The following is an 18,328-nucleotide window of genomic DNA, read 5'->3' as shown; positions in this document are numbered from 1 at the left end:
GATGGATACAAAATTTTATGGGAGCACAGAACAGGTTTATTAAATATGAATTATGTAACTGCTGCCAAAGGAAATCACAAAAAAATATTATCTAGAACTGAAAGTTCTTGCTCTTTAGAACTCGTAGGACAACACTAAATGACTTTGTTTCCTAACATTTCGCTGGGACTGTGGTAAAATGACTCCGTATAAGGCAAGTATTTCTTCATCACATTGATTGGTTCAGAGTAAAAGAAAGGAAAGTGTGCATAAGAAACACTTAAGTAGTCATTTCTTCACTCTATCAACACATTCTTCTTGAGTGCCTAGAGTTTCTACTCTGTGCCACATACTAGGGATACAAAGATGAATGAGACTCCATTGTATGTATTGGGAGTCAGAGTGATGGCACATAGGTGTTCAAGCCAGATGGACTAGGATAGGAATTCTGCTTCCCCTACTTACAGCAATGTGTTTTGAACATGCCCTTCTTACCCAGTACAATGAAGATAGAAATATTTGTTTTGATAGTTGTTTGGAAGGTGGAATTGTAAATGTAAAACACCTAATTTGTTTGGGTTTTGGCACATTGTATGTGCTCAATAAATGGAAGCTATGTAAATGACAGTGAAGTTCATAGTCCACTGGGGGCATGCAGATATACAGGCCGTAATATAATATGATTTGTAATATAATATAATATAATATAATATAATATAATATAATATGACATATAATATGTCACAAAATAGGGATTGCCCAAATTTGCTGAGTAGGAAACGAAGGCTTCTCAGAACAGGCAACTTGAGAGAAGTCTTGAAGTAAAGGCAGTAAACAGAGTGGGAGTAGTTTTGAGGAGAAAGAGTAGCATTTGGAAAGGCATAGCATTTGAGAGAGAGCATATCTTTTTTTCTTTTTTTTTTTCCCCTAGGAGCTGCAAGCGTCTCAGCATGGCTAGGACATAGTAGAGCATGGTGCAAGGTTAAGACTGGAGCATAGACAGAATCAGACTGTTAAGAAGCTTGCATCCATCTCTAAGGATTTAGGCAGTGGGAAGGCATGGGAAAATTTTAAGCACAAAATAAAGCAGAAATTCAATGGCACTAGTCTGGACTGTTGGGAAACTATATCCATGAGGTATAAAAGAAAGTACTTTCCCTGTGAAGAAGCCCTGTGGCAAATACTGATTTTAGGAGGGAAAGATACCTAGCACCATGTAGTGTAAGAAGGAGCTGCATTCTTGGAGTCCTTGGCAGATTCCATGTGGATAAAATGCTGCAATCTTGGCTTGGCTTTGGTCTTTTTAGCTAAAATGGAGCTCTATCCATAGCCGTGGCCATCAACAGTCATTATCTATAGCTTTGGTGAATATAGTACAGCAAAGCTGAGTGCTAATCACTTTCAGACAGAAATGTACCTAATGATAGAATATGACTGGCATCCCAAACACCTGTCTTGTTGATTAGTTACCTCTTGAGGCAGCTTCCATACCCTTGATGTTGCTTTGAAAGGAGAGATTCACAGAAGACAAGAATAAACAAATAGACACTGAGTTATGAAATGGAGTTTCATCGTAAGCTCTGGTTTGGTATCCTACTGAGGTGGGTAGTAGTATGGAGTTTGGAGCTCTTCTGTTTATACTAAGCCTAAGGCCTACATAAAAAAGCTGGCTGAACTACTTTTTTGGTATCTTTGTTTTAGGCCTTTATCCTTATCTCAGCCCTTGAGATGTTACTGCTTTGATGATGACAAGAGGCAGGATTAGATGAACCTAAGGGAAAAATTGTCAAAGAAAAGAAAGTATTTCTCCATAAGGCCTATAACATCAAGCTTAAGTTGTACATTTTTACTTCCTTTGTCCTGAGACTAATCCCTGGCTTCTGCTTGGTTTCTAAGGGCCAAGGGGAAAGAGGAAGGTCTTTCTCTCAAGAAGGTGGAGATTATAGGCTTTTTTTTTTTACTGCACTGTATGTATGAGATGAGAGACTCTAAACACAGTGAATCCCCCAAAGGGAAAACCTCAAGAGAGACTTTTTTTTTTTTTTCCCTATTCTTAGGGAAAAAAAAAATTTTTTCTTCATTTATTTGAGAGAGAGCGAGCGAGTGCACAAGCAGGGGAAGTGAGAGAGGGAGAAACAGGCTCCCCGCTGAGCAGGGAGCCCAACATGGGCTTGATCCCAGGACCCTGGGATTATGACCTGAGTTGAAGGCAGATGCTTAACCAACTGAGCCACCTAGGCGCCCCAAGAGAGACTTTAAATAAAAAGGCACACAGCATTTGGATCCACTAGCATTTAACCCCTTCCCTCTGCATCCCACCCCTACCATGGCCCATGTGGGTTGGGGTGGGACTGTGTCCAGTGTGAAGAGATTGATGTGTCCCAGCCTCTGGTTCCCTCCCATCTAGCGATCAGTGTAACAAAAAAGTGATGGTCCCTACTTTATTCAATGCTGGTCAGATGTTGTGGTCCTTTTGGAACCCTTAGGAAGAATGGAAACAAACTTGGGAGCATTTGAATGAGAGAGACTAGGAGGTCCAAAAGACACAAAACCATGTCCATCTCTTGCATAGAAATGTGTATGTTGAGGGCAGAAATTGTATTTCATTCATCTCTATGTTCTATAGCAGAATGCCTGGCCCAGTGTAGGAACTTAATAGATGAGAGATGTTTTTTAATGAGTGAATGAGTGAGGCAATGAATGAATACATATAAGGAATTTAGAATTTTAATTGTTATGGATGCATAAACCAAAAAATAATATCATGGGGACAAGAGAGTCTTGACTTTTCATGTGGAAGAAGATCCTCAAAGGCTAGATCTAGAATAAAGTGTTGAGGTTGTGTGGAGGCTGGTGGTATAGGCCCAATGGAAGAAATAATCGTCTAACAATCAATTTTATGATACTATAATAATGGGTATTCTATTCAAAAAATATCCATTAAAAGACAAGAAGTAGAATTTTATTGACAGTGGTCACAATTACACAACATAAGGTAAAAGAGAGATGCACCTGCGTGCTTATATTGTGTCAAGCTTATTTAAGGATGTCACATGAATTCATGGTCTTTAATCCTCACAACTACCTATGATGTGGGGTCTGTTATTATCCCCCTTTTAATAAATCAGGAATCTGAGGAAAAGAAGTTAAATAACAGGCCAAAGTTCATATAGCTCTTGGTGGAGGGAGGATTCAAACCCAGAAATATTTTTTCTAGGGCCTGCAGTCAGTTAAAGGAAGCAGAAAAAACAGAGAATCAGTTTCAGGCACCTTAGCACAGTGTTCACTGATATATTCATTCATTTATTCATTCATTAGTTAAAAAAATATTTAAGGGCCTACCTGTACCAGATATTATGTTAGATACAGGGAATATATAAATGAATATAAAACATTTCCTACCCTTAAGGGCTTATCTTCTCAGTAGCTGTGAATGTGTCAGATATGCCTTAAAAAATAATGGGGGGAAGGCTAATGTGAATATTTTTTATTATTATTATTTTTATTATGTAATGTTAATCACCATACATTACATCATTAGTTTTTGATGTGCTGTTCCATGATTCATTGTTTGCGTATAACACCAGTACTCCATGTAGTACATGCCCTCTTTAATACCCATCACCAGGCTAACCCATCCCCCCAACCCTCCCCTCTAGAACCCTCAGTTTGTTTCTCAGAGTCCATAGTCTTTCATGGTTTGTCTCCCCCTCCAATTTCCCGCCCTTCATTCTTTCCTTCCTGCTATCTTCTTCTTCTTCTTTTTTTTTTTAACATATAATGTATTATTTGTTTCAGAGGCACAGGTCTGTGATTCAACAGTCTTACACAATTCACAGCGCTCACCATAGCACATACCCCCTCCAATGTCTATCACCCAGGCCCCCATCCCTACCACCCTCCACCACTCCAGCAACCCTCAGTTTGTTTCCTGAGATTAGGAATTCCTCATATCAGTGAGATCATGTGATACATGTCTTTCTCTGATTGACTTATTTCACTCAGCATAATACCCTCCAGATCCATCCATGTCTTTGCAAATGGCAAGATTTCATTCCTTTTGATGGCTGCATAATATTCCATTGTATATATATACCATGTCTTCTTTATCCATTCATCTGTCAATGGACATCTTGGCTCTTTCCATAGTTTAGCTATTGTGGACATTGCTGCTATAAACATCGGGGTGCACATACCCCTTCAGATTCCTCCCTTTGTATCTTTGGGGTAAGTACCCAGTACTGCAGTTGCTGGATCGTAGGGTAGCTCTATTTTCAACTTTTTGAGGAACCTTCATACTGTTTTCCAGAGTGGCTGCACCAGCTTGCATTCCCACCAACAGTGTAGGAGGGCTCCCCTTTCTCCGCATTCCCGCCAACATCTGTCGTTTCCTGACTTGTTAATTTTAGCCATTCTGACTGGTGTGAGGTGATATCTCATGGAGGTTTTGATTTGGATTTCCCTGATGCCGAGCGATGTTGAGCACTTTTTCATGTGTCTGTTGGCCATTTGGATGTCTTCTCTGGAAAAATGTCTGTTCATGTCTTCTGCCCATTTCTTGATTGGATCATTTGTTCTTTGGGTGTTGAGTTTAATAGGTTCTTTATAGATTTTGGACACTAGCCCTTCATCTGATATGTCATTTGCAAATATCTTCTCCCATTCTGTCGGTTGTCTTTTGGGTTTTGTTGACTGTTTCTTTTGCTGTGCAAAAGCTTTTTATCTTGAGGAGGTCCCAATAGTTCATTTTTGCCCTTGCTTCCCTTGCCTTTGGCAATGTTTCTAGGAAGAAGTTGCTGCAGCTGAGGTCGAAGAGGTTGCTGCCTGTGTTCTCCTTTAGGATTTTGATGGACTCCTGTCTCACATTAGGGTCTTTCAATCATTCTGAGCCTATTTTTGTGTGTGGTGTAAGGAAATAGTCCAGTTTCATTCTTCTGCATGTGGCTGTCCAATTTTCCCAACACCATTTGTTGAAGAGACTGTCTTTTTGCCATTGGATATTCTTTCCTGCTTTGTCAAAGATGAGTTGACCATAGAGTTGAGGGTCCATTTCTGGGCTCTCTATTCTGTTCCATTGATCTATGTGTCTGTTTTTGTGCCAGTACCATACTGTCTGGATGATGACAGCTTTGTACTAGAGCTGGAAGTCCGGAATTGTGATGCCGGAAGCTTTTCTTTTCTTTTTCAACATTCCTCTGGCTATTTGGGGTCTTTTCTGGTTCCATACAAATTTGAGGATTATTTGTTCCATTTCTTCGAAAAAGTGGATGGTATTTTGATAGGGATTGCATTAAATGTGTAGATTGCTCTAGGTAGCATTGACATCTTCACAATATTTGTTCTTCCAATCCATGAGCATGGAATGTTTTTCCATTTCTTTGTGTCTTCCTCAATTTCTTTCATGAGTATTTCATAGTTTTCTGAGTACAGATCCTTTGCGTCTTTGGTTAGATTTATTCCTAGGTATCTTATGGTTTTGGGTGCAATTGTAAATGGGATTGACTCCTTCATTTCTCTTTCTTCTGTCTTTTTGTTGGTGTATAGGAATGCCACTGATTTCTGTGCATTGATTTTATATCCTGCCACTTGACTGAATTCCTGTATGAGTTCTAGCAGTTTTGGGGTGGAGTCTTTTGGGTTTTCCACATAAAGTATCATATCATCTGCAAAGAGTGAGAGTTTGACTTCTTATTTGCTGACTTGGATGCCTTTTATTTCTTTTTGTTGTCTGATTGCTGAGGCTAGGACTTCTAATACTATGTTGAATAGCAGTGGTGATAGTGGACATCCCTGCAGTGTTCCTGACCTTAGGGGGAAAGCTCTCAGTTTTTCCCCATTGAGAATGATATTGGCTGTGGGTTTTTCATAGATGGCTTTTATGATATTGAGGTATGTACCTTCTATCCCTATCCTCTGAAGAGTTTTGATCAAGAAAGGATGCTGTACTTTGTCAAATGCTTTTTCTGCATCGATTGAGAGGATCATATGGTTCTTGTTCTTTCTTTTATCAATGTATTGTATCACATTGATTGATTTGTGGATGTTGAACCAACCTTGCAGCCCAGGGATAAATCCCACTTGGTTGTGGTGAATAATCCTTTTAATGTGCTGTTGGATCCTCTTGACTAGTATTTTGGTGAGAATTTTTGCATCCATGTTCATCAAGGATATTGGTCTGTCATTCTCCTTTTTGATGGGCTCTTTGTCTGGTTTTGGGACCAAGGTAATGGTGGCCTCATAAAACGAGTTTGGAAGTTTTCCTTTCATTTCTATTTTTTGGAACAGTTTCAGAAGAGTAGGCATTAATTCTTCTTGAAATGTTTGGTAGAATTCCCCTGGGAAGCCATCTGGCCCTGGGCTCTTGTTTGTTGGGAGATTTTTGATGACTGCTTCAATTTCCTTAGTGGTTATAGGTCTGTTCAGGTTTTCTATTTCTTCCTGGTTCAGTTTTGGTAGTTGATACATCTCTCGGAATGCATCCATTTCTTCCAGATTATCTAATTTGCTGGCCTACAGTTGCTCATAATATGTTCTTATAATTGTTTGTATTTCTTTGGTGTTGGTTGAGATCTCTCCTCTTTCATTCATGATTTTATTTATTTGGGTCCTTTCTCTTTTCTTTTTGATAAGTCCGGCCAGGGATTTATCAATCTTGTTAATTCTTTCAAAGACCCAGGTCCTAGTTTCGTTGATCTGTTCTACTGTTCTTTTGGTTTCTATTTCATTGATTTCTGCTCTGATCTTTATTATTTCTCTTCTCCTGCTGGGTTTAGGCTTTATTTGCTGTTCTTTCTCCAGCTCCTTTAAGTGTACGGTTAGGTTGTGTATTTGATACCTGTCTTGTTTCTTGAGAGAGGCTTGTATTGCTATATACTTTCCTCTTAGGACTGCCTTTGCTGTATCCCAAAGGTTTTGAACAGTTGTGTTTTCATTTTCATTTGTTTCCATGATTTTTTTTAATTCTTCTTTAATTTCCTGGTTGACCCATTCATTCTTTAGTAGGATGCTCTTTAGCCTCCATGTATTTGAGTTCTTTCCAACTTTCCTCTTGTGGTTAAGTTCTCGTTTCAAAGCATTGTGGTCTGAAAATATGCAGGGAATGATCCCAATCTTTTGGTACCATTTGAGACCTGATTTGTGACCTAGGATGTGATCTATGCTGGAGAATGTTCCATGGGTACTAGAGAAGAATGTGTATTCTGTTACTTTGAGATGGACTGTTCTGAATATATCTGTGGGTTCCATTTGGTCCAGTATGTCATTTAAAGTCTTTATTTCCTTGTTGATCTTTTGCTTAGATGATCTGTCCATTTCATTGAGGGGGATGTTAAACTCCCCCACTATTATTTTACTGTTGTCGATGTGTTTCTTTGCTTTTGTTTTTAATTGGCTTATATAATTGGTTGCTCCCATGTTAGGGGCATAGATATTTACAATTGTTAGATCTTCTTGTTGGATAGACCCTTTAAGTAGGATATAGTGTCCTTCCTCTTCTTAATTATAGTCTTTGGTTTAAAATCTAATTTGTCTGATATAAGGATTGCCACCCCAACTTTCCTTTGGTGTCCATTAGCATGGTAAATGGTTTTCGACCCCCTCACTTTCAATCTGGGGGTGTCTTTGGGTCTAAAATGAGTCTCTTGCAGACAGCATATCGATGGGTCTTGTTTTTTTATCCAATCTGAAAGCCTGTGACTTTTGATTGGGCCATTTAGCCCATTTACATTGAGGGTAACTATTGAAAGATATGAATTTAGTGCCATTGTATTGCCTGTAAGGTGACTGTTACTGTATATTGTCTCTGTTCCTTTCTGGTTTATATTACTTTTAGGCTCTCTCTTTGTTTAGAGGACCCCTTTCAATATTTCTTGTAGGCTGGTTTCGTGTTTACAGATTCCTTTAGTTTTTGTTTATCTTGGAAGCTTTTTATGTCTCCCTCTATTTTCAGTGACAGCCTAGCTGGATATCGTATTCTTGGCTGCATATTTTTCTCATTTAGTGGTCTGAATATATCATGCCAGTCCTTTCTGACCTGCCAGGTCTCTGTGGATAGGTCTGTTGCCAATCTAATGTTTCTACCATTGTAGGTTACAGATCCCTTCTCCCGAGCTGCTTTCAGGATTTTCTCTTTGTCTTTGAGACTCCTGAGTTTTACTATTAGATTTCAGGGTGTTGACCTATTTTTATTGATTTTGAGGGGAGTTCTCTGTGCCTCCTGGATTTTGATGGCTGTTTCCTTCCCCAAATTAGGGAAATTCTCTGCTATAATTTGCTCCAATATACCTTCTGCCCCTCTCTTTCTTCTTCTTCTGGGATCCCAATTATTCTAATATTGTTTCATCTTATGGTATCACTTATCTCTCGAATTCTGCCCTCTTGATCCAGTAGTTGTTTATCTCTCTTTTTCTCATCTTCTTTATTTTCCATCATTTGGTTTTCTATATCACTAATTCTCTCTTCTGCCTCATTTATCCTAGTAGTTAGAGCCTCCATTTTTGATTGCACCTCATTAATAGCCTTTTTGATTTTGACTTGTTAAGATTTTAGTTCTTTTATTCCTCCATAAAGGGTTTCTCTAATATCTTCCATGCTTTTTTCAAGCCCAGCTGATATCTCTAAAATCGTCATTCTGAACTCTAGTTCCGATATCTTACTAATATCCATATTGATTTTAAAAATTTTAAAGAAAGAAAAACATATATGTACAAAATAAGGGTTAATACGATGAAGGGATGGAATATGAGTGTAAAGATGAAAATTATAAGAGATTTTATAAAAGCAATTGACAAGATAAGAAGTTGGTTGAAAAAAGAAAGAAGTGGATTTAAAAAAAAAAAAGAAAAAAGGGAGATAATGTGATCAGGCAGGAGACTAGAACAAAGCCATACAGTAGACATTTCGGGTATATTTTCTTCTGTTAGAAGAAACTGTATCCCAAAATTTTAAAGTGAGAACAACATATATATATATATATACCCAAAATAAGGTTAACTACTATGAAGGGATAAAATATGACTCTAAAAAATGAAAGAAAAATAAAAAATATTTTTAAAAAAATGGATTGTAAGATGTTAGTTGAAAAAGGGAAAAAGAAAAATTAAAAAAAAAAGAGAAAGTTAAAAAAAAATTAACTTTGAAAGGCTAAAGAATCATTGGAAAAAAGCCATGAATTCTATGTGCAGTATTCCCCTAGCGCTGGAGTTCTGTCATTCTCATTGATCAGTAAACTTGGCCTTGGCTGGCTGTTCTTGCTGATCTTCTGGGGGAGGGGCCTGTTGCCATGGTTCCCATATGTCTTTACTGGAGGCGGAATTGCCCCGCCCTTGCCGGTCCGGGCTAAGTAATCTGCTCAGATTTGCTCTCGGGAGCTTCTGTTCCCTGAAAGCTTTCTGTACAGCTTTGGAGGACAAGAGTGAAAATGGCGGCCTCCCAATCTCCACCCCAGAGGAGCCAAGAACTTGGTTCCCCACTCCTCTGTGTGCCCCCAAAGAAAAGCAGTCAATCACTCCAGTCTCCAGGTCTCCGGCCTCACTCCATGCTCACCCGGCCTGTGACCGAGCATTTCTATCTCCGGCACACGACCCCATGTGGAATCTCCAAACCCAGCAGATCCCTGCGGTGTACTCCCACACCACTCCTCCCTGGGGAGGTAGTGAAGTCTCCTGGACCTGCCACTTGTTGGGTTCCTGCTGGAAGAGCAGTGGCCTGACTGTGCCACGGATCACGGTTTATGGCAACCCCGAGGTGTGATCCTGCTCCTTGGCTCCCTCTCTGCAGCTGGCTTCCCTGCTCTGATACCTGCAAGCCCTGCCACACTCAAGGACCCCTGGTCTTTCTCTGACCCCGAGTTTCCTGAGACCACAGTGTCCCAGTGCGAGTTCCACCCCCCGCTTAGCCACTGGAGCGACGTCCCTCAGTTGAACGGACTTCTAAATGTTTCAATTTTGGGCTCTGCCACTCTATCACTTGCCAGGACAAGCTAAGAGAGGCCCCCTCCCCCGCCGTCTATCTTCCCAAATATCGCCTTGGATTCTCTTCTCTGCACGTCCTGCCTTCCAGAAAGTGGTCACTTTTCTGTTCAGACAGCTGCTGCTACTCTTTTCTTTGATCTCCTGTTGAGTTTGTAGGTGTTCAGAATGGTTTGATCCCTAACTAGCTGAATTCCTGGGACCAGACGAAATTTAGGTCTCCTAGTCCTCCGCCATCTTGCTCCTCCCCCCAAGGCTAATGTGAATTTATTAAATAGTCTACAATTGCTGGTCAGGAATTGTAAGAGAGGGTAAGACAGAGAGGGTGTATCGAGAGAGGGGCCAGGAGGGGAGCTATATAGAAATCCCGGTGTGGAGATGAGTCAGAGTCAAGCAAGAAGAGCTGGGACCTAAGGTGGCCATGGTCTTGGTATCATCCAAAAACAAGCAGAAATGTTGTGTGAAATCCACATTGGAATCCAGAGAATCCAAGGAAGGTTTCTTGGGAGTGTTGGCTGGACACTCCATGGTTAACATAGGCTCATACTGCGCGGGCATAGAGCTGTGACAGAATGTTAAAGGAGGCAGAATGAACAGCTGATTTTGAATTCCAGGTTTGCCCTATGTGAGGTGTATGATCTTTACTCTCTATGAACCTCCTGTTTCTTATCTGTGAAATAGAGGTTATAATACTTATATTAAAAGATAGTTGGGAAGATTAAATGAGATTAAGTGCAGACAAAACATAACACTTCGCCTGAACAAAGTAGGTACTCAATAAATGTTAGTTCCCTTCTTTAGTGTTCGACTTTGAGCGGGGCAGACCTTGAGCCCTCCTTTCCCCTGTGGGTCCTTGCTGATCCTCAAGAGCTTCTGCCCCTTTACTAACTCACATTTTTTATGGGTTCCATAAAAATTAGACCTTTGGATAGAATACAATTGAAGGGCTTTGGGGAGAAAAATTATTGATCTTCTGATTATTTTTTCTTAGAGGACCTCTTACAGAACTGTTACCTAGTACATGCCTATAAACCTTAAAAATGTACAGCTGGGTGTCCATTTATCTTAAAAGTCAATTCAGTAAGGGTGTATTGAAATTCACTGTGGTGAATCAAGATGCTCAGGTCTTTGCATTCTGACAGTAAAGTCACATTCTAAGAAATCACATTGCTGTTCTTTGAATTTTGTTCTTTATGCAGAATACTAGATCTGATATATTGGCCTGAGTGTTTTCCTAAAAATGTATTTGAGATAGTGCCTCAACCATTTCTTGATTTACTGATCTCTGTCACTTAAACATTACTTACACAAATAATAGGAAATACCCACAAGATTATGCTTTTTCTATTCCAGTTTTAAAAGGATAAGGATGGTAGGGAGGCACATTTTGAATAGGCAAGTCAAATAATCTGTATCCATTATTTCTATAGCAGGAAAAGATGTTAGGAAAATGCATTTGCCATGGAAGAAAGCAATGAAAGGCCACAAATTGCATATTAGTCTAAATTTACTCCTTTGATACTTTTTTTTAAAGGAGGAAGAAGTTCCTTTGATAATGTGACAGAGGCAGGTGAAACCCCCTCTTACACTGTTTGTAAGTCCACCACAGTATCAGTTCCTGGGTCCTCAGATTAAAAGGGCATATTCGAGATTTTCTGCAGAGCCAGGTTCTAGCTATTCAAAACCTCATTTGGATCATGACTTTATAATATATTATCTTGTGAACTTTGGTAAATTTCTTAATCTCTCATTTGTAAAGCTCTTCAAATGATATTATGTGTGAACACGGTTTATAAATTTAAATTCTCTATAATATTGTTTTAATCTTCTGGAAGTGTTCTTTTCCTGGGAAGGTAGTAAACTCAGCCAAAGCTTTGAGAGTCATTATATAATATTAGATGGCATCAGTTCATCTACTACCTCATTGCTGTACAAAAGATTTAGGTCCTTATTGCCCAAATATTTCCATGATAATCTCTCAGAAGTGCATATACAAAATAGTAAGCTCCTTCATCCTTCTCATCTTTAGCAGTATAAAAAGGCTCTACTGCATTATTTAAAAATTCGAATCACATTTTTTGTCAATGGGAAAGTCTGATGAATTGTAAATAACATTTCTCATAGATACATCTGTATTGCATTTATCTAGTTTATCTAGTTGCAGAAATCCTCCAAATATAAAAATCCAACATTAATCCCCAAATGTCTGCTATTTTGCTTTTTATAAATAGCTATACCATATTTTCTTTCTCCATACACTTCTATTTAGGAGCATGCATTTCTAAGTCTAACTCCCTTCACATTATTTTGAACAGATTTCATTTGACCAAGAAATATTAGCTCTCTTAGGCTTAATGTGCACATTTGCATGCCAATAAATGGGATGTGATATTTACCTCATGGCTGTTTTCATAGCAGTGATGATTTTTGGTTCCCAGAACTAAGTAAATGTGTCTAGATGGCCCAGGATCCACTTTTTGTATCATTAAGCATAATAAAATTACTCATTTGCTGTATATAGCATGCATCAATCTTTATCTTACATCAATAAAGGCTGACATCGTTTTATTCCTTTCTTCCCTGTTTTGTTCTTTCATTTTCTAAATTTAGCTCACATGTACATGGTTTCCATTTTTTATTTCAGCCTGAGTAATTTATTGTCATGCATTTTTTTTTTTTTGGTCTATTTAATCACTTGAAGAATTTTGAGTTAGGTGCTATACTCATTCAGATAATTATAAATTATTTCACATTAGGTAGCTTATCAGAATACAGATTTTTATGGCCATCTCTCTTCTTCTTCTTCTTTTTTTTTTTTTTTGCTTTAAACTAATATTTCCATTTAATAATATAAGGTGACATTCTTTCTATGTCAATAAGAACATGATTGCATAATGTTCTGATGCTTCTAGTTATAGAAAGTGCCACAGAGAGCATTCTTAATGGTGTGCAGTTTTTAGACTTTACATGCTATCACACTGATATGTGGCCCTATGTCTATTGCAGCCTTATTTACAATTCTGCAAGACAGTAAGAACACATGCTGGAGTTCAGGGACAAATCCAAGATCAAATCTTGAGAGGCTGAGCCAGGAATCAAAGCAAAGAACTAGAACATTCTTCAGTAGTCCAGATGAATTTGTACATTTCCTTGTAGCAGGACTTCATTTCTGCCATGAGAACGTCTATTATTTTAGGCAGTGCTATGGACTGAATTACATCCCCTCCAAAATTCATATTTTGAAGCCATGACCCTTGCCCTTACATTGTGGTGTTACTAGGAGATGGGGTCTTTGAGGGGTGATTAGGCTTTGGTTCAGGTCATGAGAGTGAGGCCTTCATGTTGGGATTAGGGTCCTTATAAGAGACACTGGAGAGCTTCCTCTGCCTCCTCTCTCTCTCTACCATGTTAGGAGATAATGAGAAGGTGGCCATCTGCCAAGAAGTACGTTCTCTGCCCTGGAGAACTGAATCAGCCAGGAAGTACTCAATCTTAGATTTCCCAGCCTCCAGAGTTGTGAAAAATAAGTTCCTGCTCTTTGACTGACTCAAAAAGATACATGCAACCCCTTATTCAGTACAGCATTATTTACAATAGCTAAGATATAGAAATAACCCAAGTGTCCATCCATAGACGAATGGATCAAGAGGATATGGTACATATATACAATGCATTATTACTCGCCACAAGAAAAGAGTGAGATCTTGCCATTTGCAATGACACAGATGGAGCTAGAGAGTATAATGCTAAGTGAAATAAGTCATTCATAGAAAGACAAATACTATATGATTTCACTCATACGTGGAATTTATGAAACCAAACAAAGAAAAAAAGACACACACAAAAAAATAAAAAACCAGACTCAAATACAGAGAACAAACTGGTGGTTGTCAGAGGGTAAGTGGGTAGGGGGATAGGTGAAGTAGATACAGGAGATTAAGCCTACACTTATCTTTCTATCTCTTAATCCACCCAGGATGATTGCAAATAACAGTATTGGGAGTATTAATGTCAATAACACACCAGACCCAAAAAAGAAAAAAAAAAATCAAAACCAAAACACACACATACCGAAGAAAAAGATAAAACACTAGATTTTTCAATTAAGGCTTTAATTTTTTGAAAAATGGCCAAAGGGTGTAAAGCACCTTCCTTATCTAATCTTTTTTAGCTAAAATGCTGATAATGTTCCTGAAAATTCTTTGCACTTCTTTTGATCACCACTGACTGCAGCTATAGAATACCTGGATCAGATTTCCAGGTTACCTGGTTTTAAAGGGATAACAGTTTCCTTCCTTCTTTCTTTCTTTCTTTCTTTCTTTCTTTCTTTCTTTCTTTTCTTTCTTTCTTTCTTTCTTTCTTTCTTTCTTTCTTTCTTTCTTTCTTTCTTTCTTTCTTTCTTTCTTTCTTTCTTTCTTTCTTCTTTCTCTTTCTTTCTTTCTTTCTTTCTTTCTTTCTTTCTTTCTTTCTTTCTTTCTTTCTTTCTTTTTCTTTCCTTCTTTCTTTCTCTCTCTCTCTCTATTTCTTTCTGTCTACTTCAAGCTGTGAACAAATATAATTTTAAATTTGACCTATAATGCAAAGTTCATATGCATGGTTAATTAGAAGTCATTTTCAAATTTAGAAGTATAAGAGATATGTTTGCATCCTGAATTTTTTATATTGCTCTTCAGGTGTACTTAGGATTCTATTAATTTAGACTGCCCTCTGAAAATTGAATATATGGAATTTTAAATAAAATTTTTTAAATGTTTTAGCATTTTAAAGACTATGTGGCATTCTTTAATGCAGCTTATACATAATTATCTACGTGTGTTGAATGTGTAGGTATGACTATCCACATGTGTATTTGTGTGTGTATAATTTCCTTTGTAAGAGTTAATTGTGGTGAACATCAAAGTAGAATTAAAACAATGGCAAACATTAGAAACTAAAATACTTAATGGTGTGATATCAATGGAGTTAAGTAGGAATCCTTTTAATTATAAAAACAAAAACCAAAAACTGTATGTTGTCAGTTTTACTTTAAGAAGTATGAATCATTGAACACTACATCAAAAACTAATGATTTAATATAACTATTAATTTAACTAACTATTTAACATAATTTTAGCTTTATTCTGATTCAATTTTATAAAATTATTTAAGATTTGCTAACTAATAGCACATAAGCCATTATTATTATTAGAAACATAAATGACTGTTGTTGGAGGAAAATATTTCCTCAACAATACACTGTGTCAAGATTTCTGTGAAATCATGTGGGCAAGAAGTAGAGTTAAATACTTCCAACTTTTCAACTAATATTTCATGACTTTTTTTCCTATTTTCTTTTTTTCAAGATTTTATTTATTTATTTGACAGATAGAGAGAGAGAGTGAGAGCAGGAGCATGAGCAGGGGGAGTGGGAGAGGGAGAAACAGGCTTCCAGCTGAGCAGGGAGCCCGATGTGGGGCTCCATCCCAGGACCCTGGGATCATGACCTGAGCCGAAGGCAGATGCTTAACACTGAGCCACCCAGGCACCCCCTTATTTTCTTTTTATAACTTTTATTCTAATAACAAAGTAATATGTTTAATGTTGAAAATGTAGAAAATATAAATTTGCCTAAATTAAAAACAGAATTAAAAGCAAATCCTTAATAATGCCATTACACAAGGTAAACACTGGGATTTTTATAGAATGTTTTTCTAATATTTTCCTATGTAAACTTATGCATATATTTTTTTACAAAATTGGATCATGCACATACTGTTTTGTGGTCTGTTTTTAACAGTAATACTACAGATCATTTCCCTTTTTTGTTGATAATTTCCATTTTTTTTATTATGTTACATTAATCACCATACATTACATCATTAGTTTTTAATGTAGTGTTCCATGATTCATTGTTTGCGTATAACACCCAGTGCTCCATGCAGTACGTGCCCTCTTTAATACCCATCACCAGTCTAAGCCATCCCCCCACCCCCTCTCCCCTCTAGAACTCTCAGTTTGTTCCTCAGAGTCCATAGTCTCTCATGGTTTGTCTCTCCCTCCAATTTCCCCCCTTCACTTTTCCCTTCCTGCTATCTTCTTCTTCTACTTTTTTTTTTTTTTTTTAACATATAATGTATTATTTGTTTCAGAGGCATAGGTATGTGATTCAACAGTCTTTTTTTTTTTTTTTTAAAGATTTTATTTATTTATTTGAGAGAGAGAGAATGAGAGAGAGAGCACATGAGAGGGGGGAGGGTCAGAGGGAGGAGCAGACTCCCTGCAGAGCAGGGAGCCCGATGCGGGACTCGATCCCGGGACTCCAGGATCATGACCTGAGCCGAAGGCAGTCGCTTAACCAACTGAGCCACCCAGGCGCCCTGTGATTCAACAGTCTTACACAATTCACAGTGCACACCATAGCACATACCCTCCCCAATGTATGTCACCCAGCCACCCCATCCCTCACAACCCCCACCACTCCAGCAACCCTCAGTTTGTTTCCTGAGATTAAGAATTCCTCATATCAGTGAGATCATATGATATATGTCTTTCTCTGATTGACTTATTTCACTCAGCATAATACCCTCCAGTTCCATCCACGTCATTGCAAATGGCAAGATTTCATTCCTTTTGATGGCTGCATAATATTCCATTGTGTGTGTGTGTGTGTGTGTGTGTGTGTGTGTGTGTGTGTGTGTATTTATATACATATATATCTTCTTTATCCTTTCATCTGTCGATGGACATCTTGGCTCTTTCCACAGTTTGGCTATTGTGGACATTGCTGCTATAAACATCGGGGTGCACGTACCCCTTCGGATCCCTACTTTTGTATCTTTGGGGTAAATACCCAGGAGTGCAATTGCTGGGTCATACCGTAGCTCTATTTTCAACTTTTTGAGGAACCTCCATACGGTTTTCCAGAGTGGCTGCACCAGCTTGCATTCCCACCAACAGTGTGGGAGGGTTCCCCTTTCTCTGCATCACCGCCAACATCTGTTGTTTCCTGACTTGTTAATTTTAGCCATTCTGACTGGTGTGAGGTGGTATCTGATTGAGGTTTTGATTTGGATTTCCCTGATGCTGAGCGATGTTGAGCACTTTTTCATGTGTCTGTTGGCCATTTGGATGTCTTCTTTGGAAAAATGTCTGTTCATGTCTTCTGCCCATTTCTTGATTGGATCATTTGTTCTTTGGGTGTTGAGTTTCATAAGTTCTTTATAGATTTTGGATACTAGCCCTTTATCTGATATGTCATTTGCAAATATCTTCTCCCATTCTGTCGCTTGTCTTTTGGGTTTTGTTGACTGTTTTTTTGCTGTGCAAAAGCTTTTTATCCTGATGAGGTCCCAGTAGTTCATTTTTGCCCTGTTTCCCTTGCCTTTGGCCATGTTTCTAGGAAGAAGTTGCTGCGGCTGAGGTCGAAGAGGTTGCTGCCTGTGTTCTCCTTTAGGATTTTGATGGACTCCTGTCTTCCATTAGAGTATTTCAACCATTTTGAGTTTATTTTTGTGTGTGGTGTAAGGAAATGGTCCAGTTTCATTCTTCTGCATGTGGCTGTCCAATTTTCCCAACACCATTTGTTGAAGAGACTGTCTTTTCCATTGGACATTCTTTCCTGATTTGTCGAAGATTACTTGACCATAGAGTTGAGGGTCCATTTCTGGGCTCTCTATTCTGTTCCATTGATCAATGTGTCTGTTTTTGTGCCAGTACCATACTGTCTGGATGATGACAGCTTTGTAATAGAGCTTGAAGTCCGGAATTGTCATGCCACCAGCTTTGCTTTTCTTTTTCAACATTCCTCTAGCTATTCGGGGTCTTTTCTGGTTCCATACAAATTTGAGGATTATTTGTTCCATTTCTTCGAAACAGTGGATGGTATTTTGATAGGGATTGCATTAAATGTGTAGATTGCTCTAGGTAGCATTGACATCTTCACAATATTTGTTCTTCCAATCCATGAGCATGGAATGTTTTTCCATTTCTTTGTGTCTTCCTCAATTTCTTTCATGAGTATTTCATAGTTTTCTGAGTACAGATCCTTTGCGTCTTTGGTTAGATTTATTCCTAGGTATCTTATGGTTTTGGGTGCAATTGTAAATGGGATCGACTCCTTCATTTCTCTTTCTTCTGTCTTGTTGTTGGTGTATAGGAATGCCACTGATTTCTGTGCATTGATTTTATATCCTGCCACTTGACTGAATTCCTGTATGAGTTCTAGCAGTTTTGGGGTGGAGTCTTTTGGGTTTTCCACGTAAAGTATCATATCTGCAAAGAGTGAGAGTTTGACTTCTTATTTGCTGACTCGGATGCCTTTTATTTCTTTTTGTTGTCTGATTGCTGTGGCTAGGACTTCTAATACTATGTTGAATAGCAGTGGTGATAGTGGACATCCCTGC

This window comes from Phoca vitulina, unplaced genomic scaffold, assembly GCF_004348235.1.
Source record: "Phoca vitulina isolate PV1807 unplaced genomic scaffold, GSC_HSeal_1.0 scaffold74, whole genome shotgun sequence".
In the NCBI taxonomy this organism is placed as follows: Eukaryota; Metazoa; Chordata; class Mammalia; order Carnivora; family Phocidae; genus Phoca; species Phoca vitulina.
The sequence above is the reverse complement of the archived record's forward strand: the minus strand, read 5'-3'. Positions refer to the sequence as shown.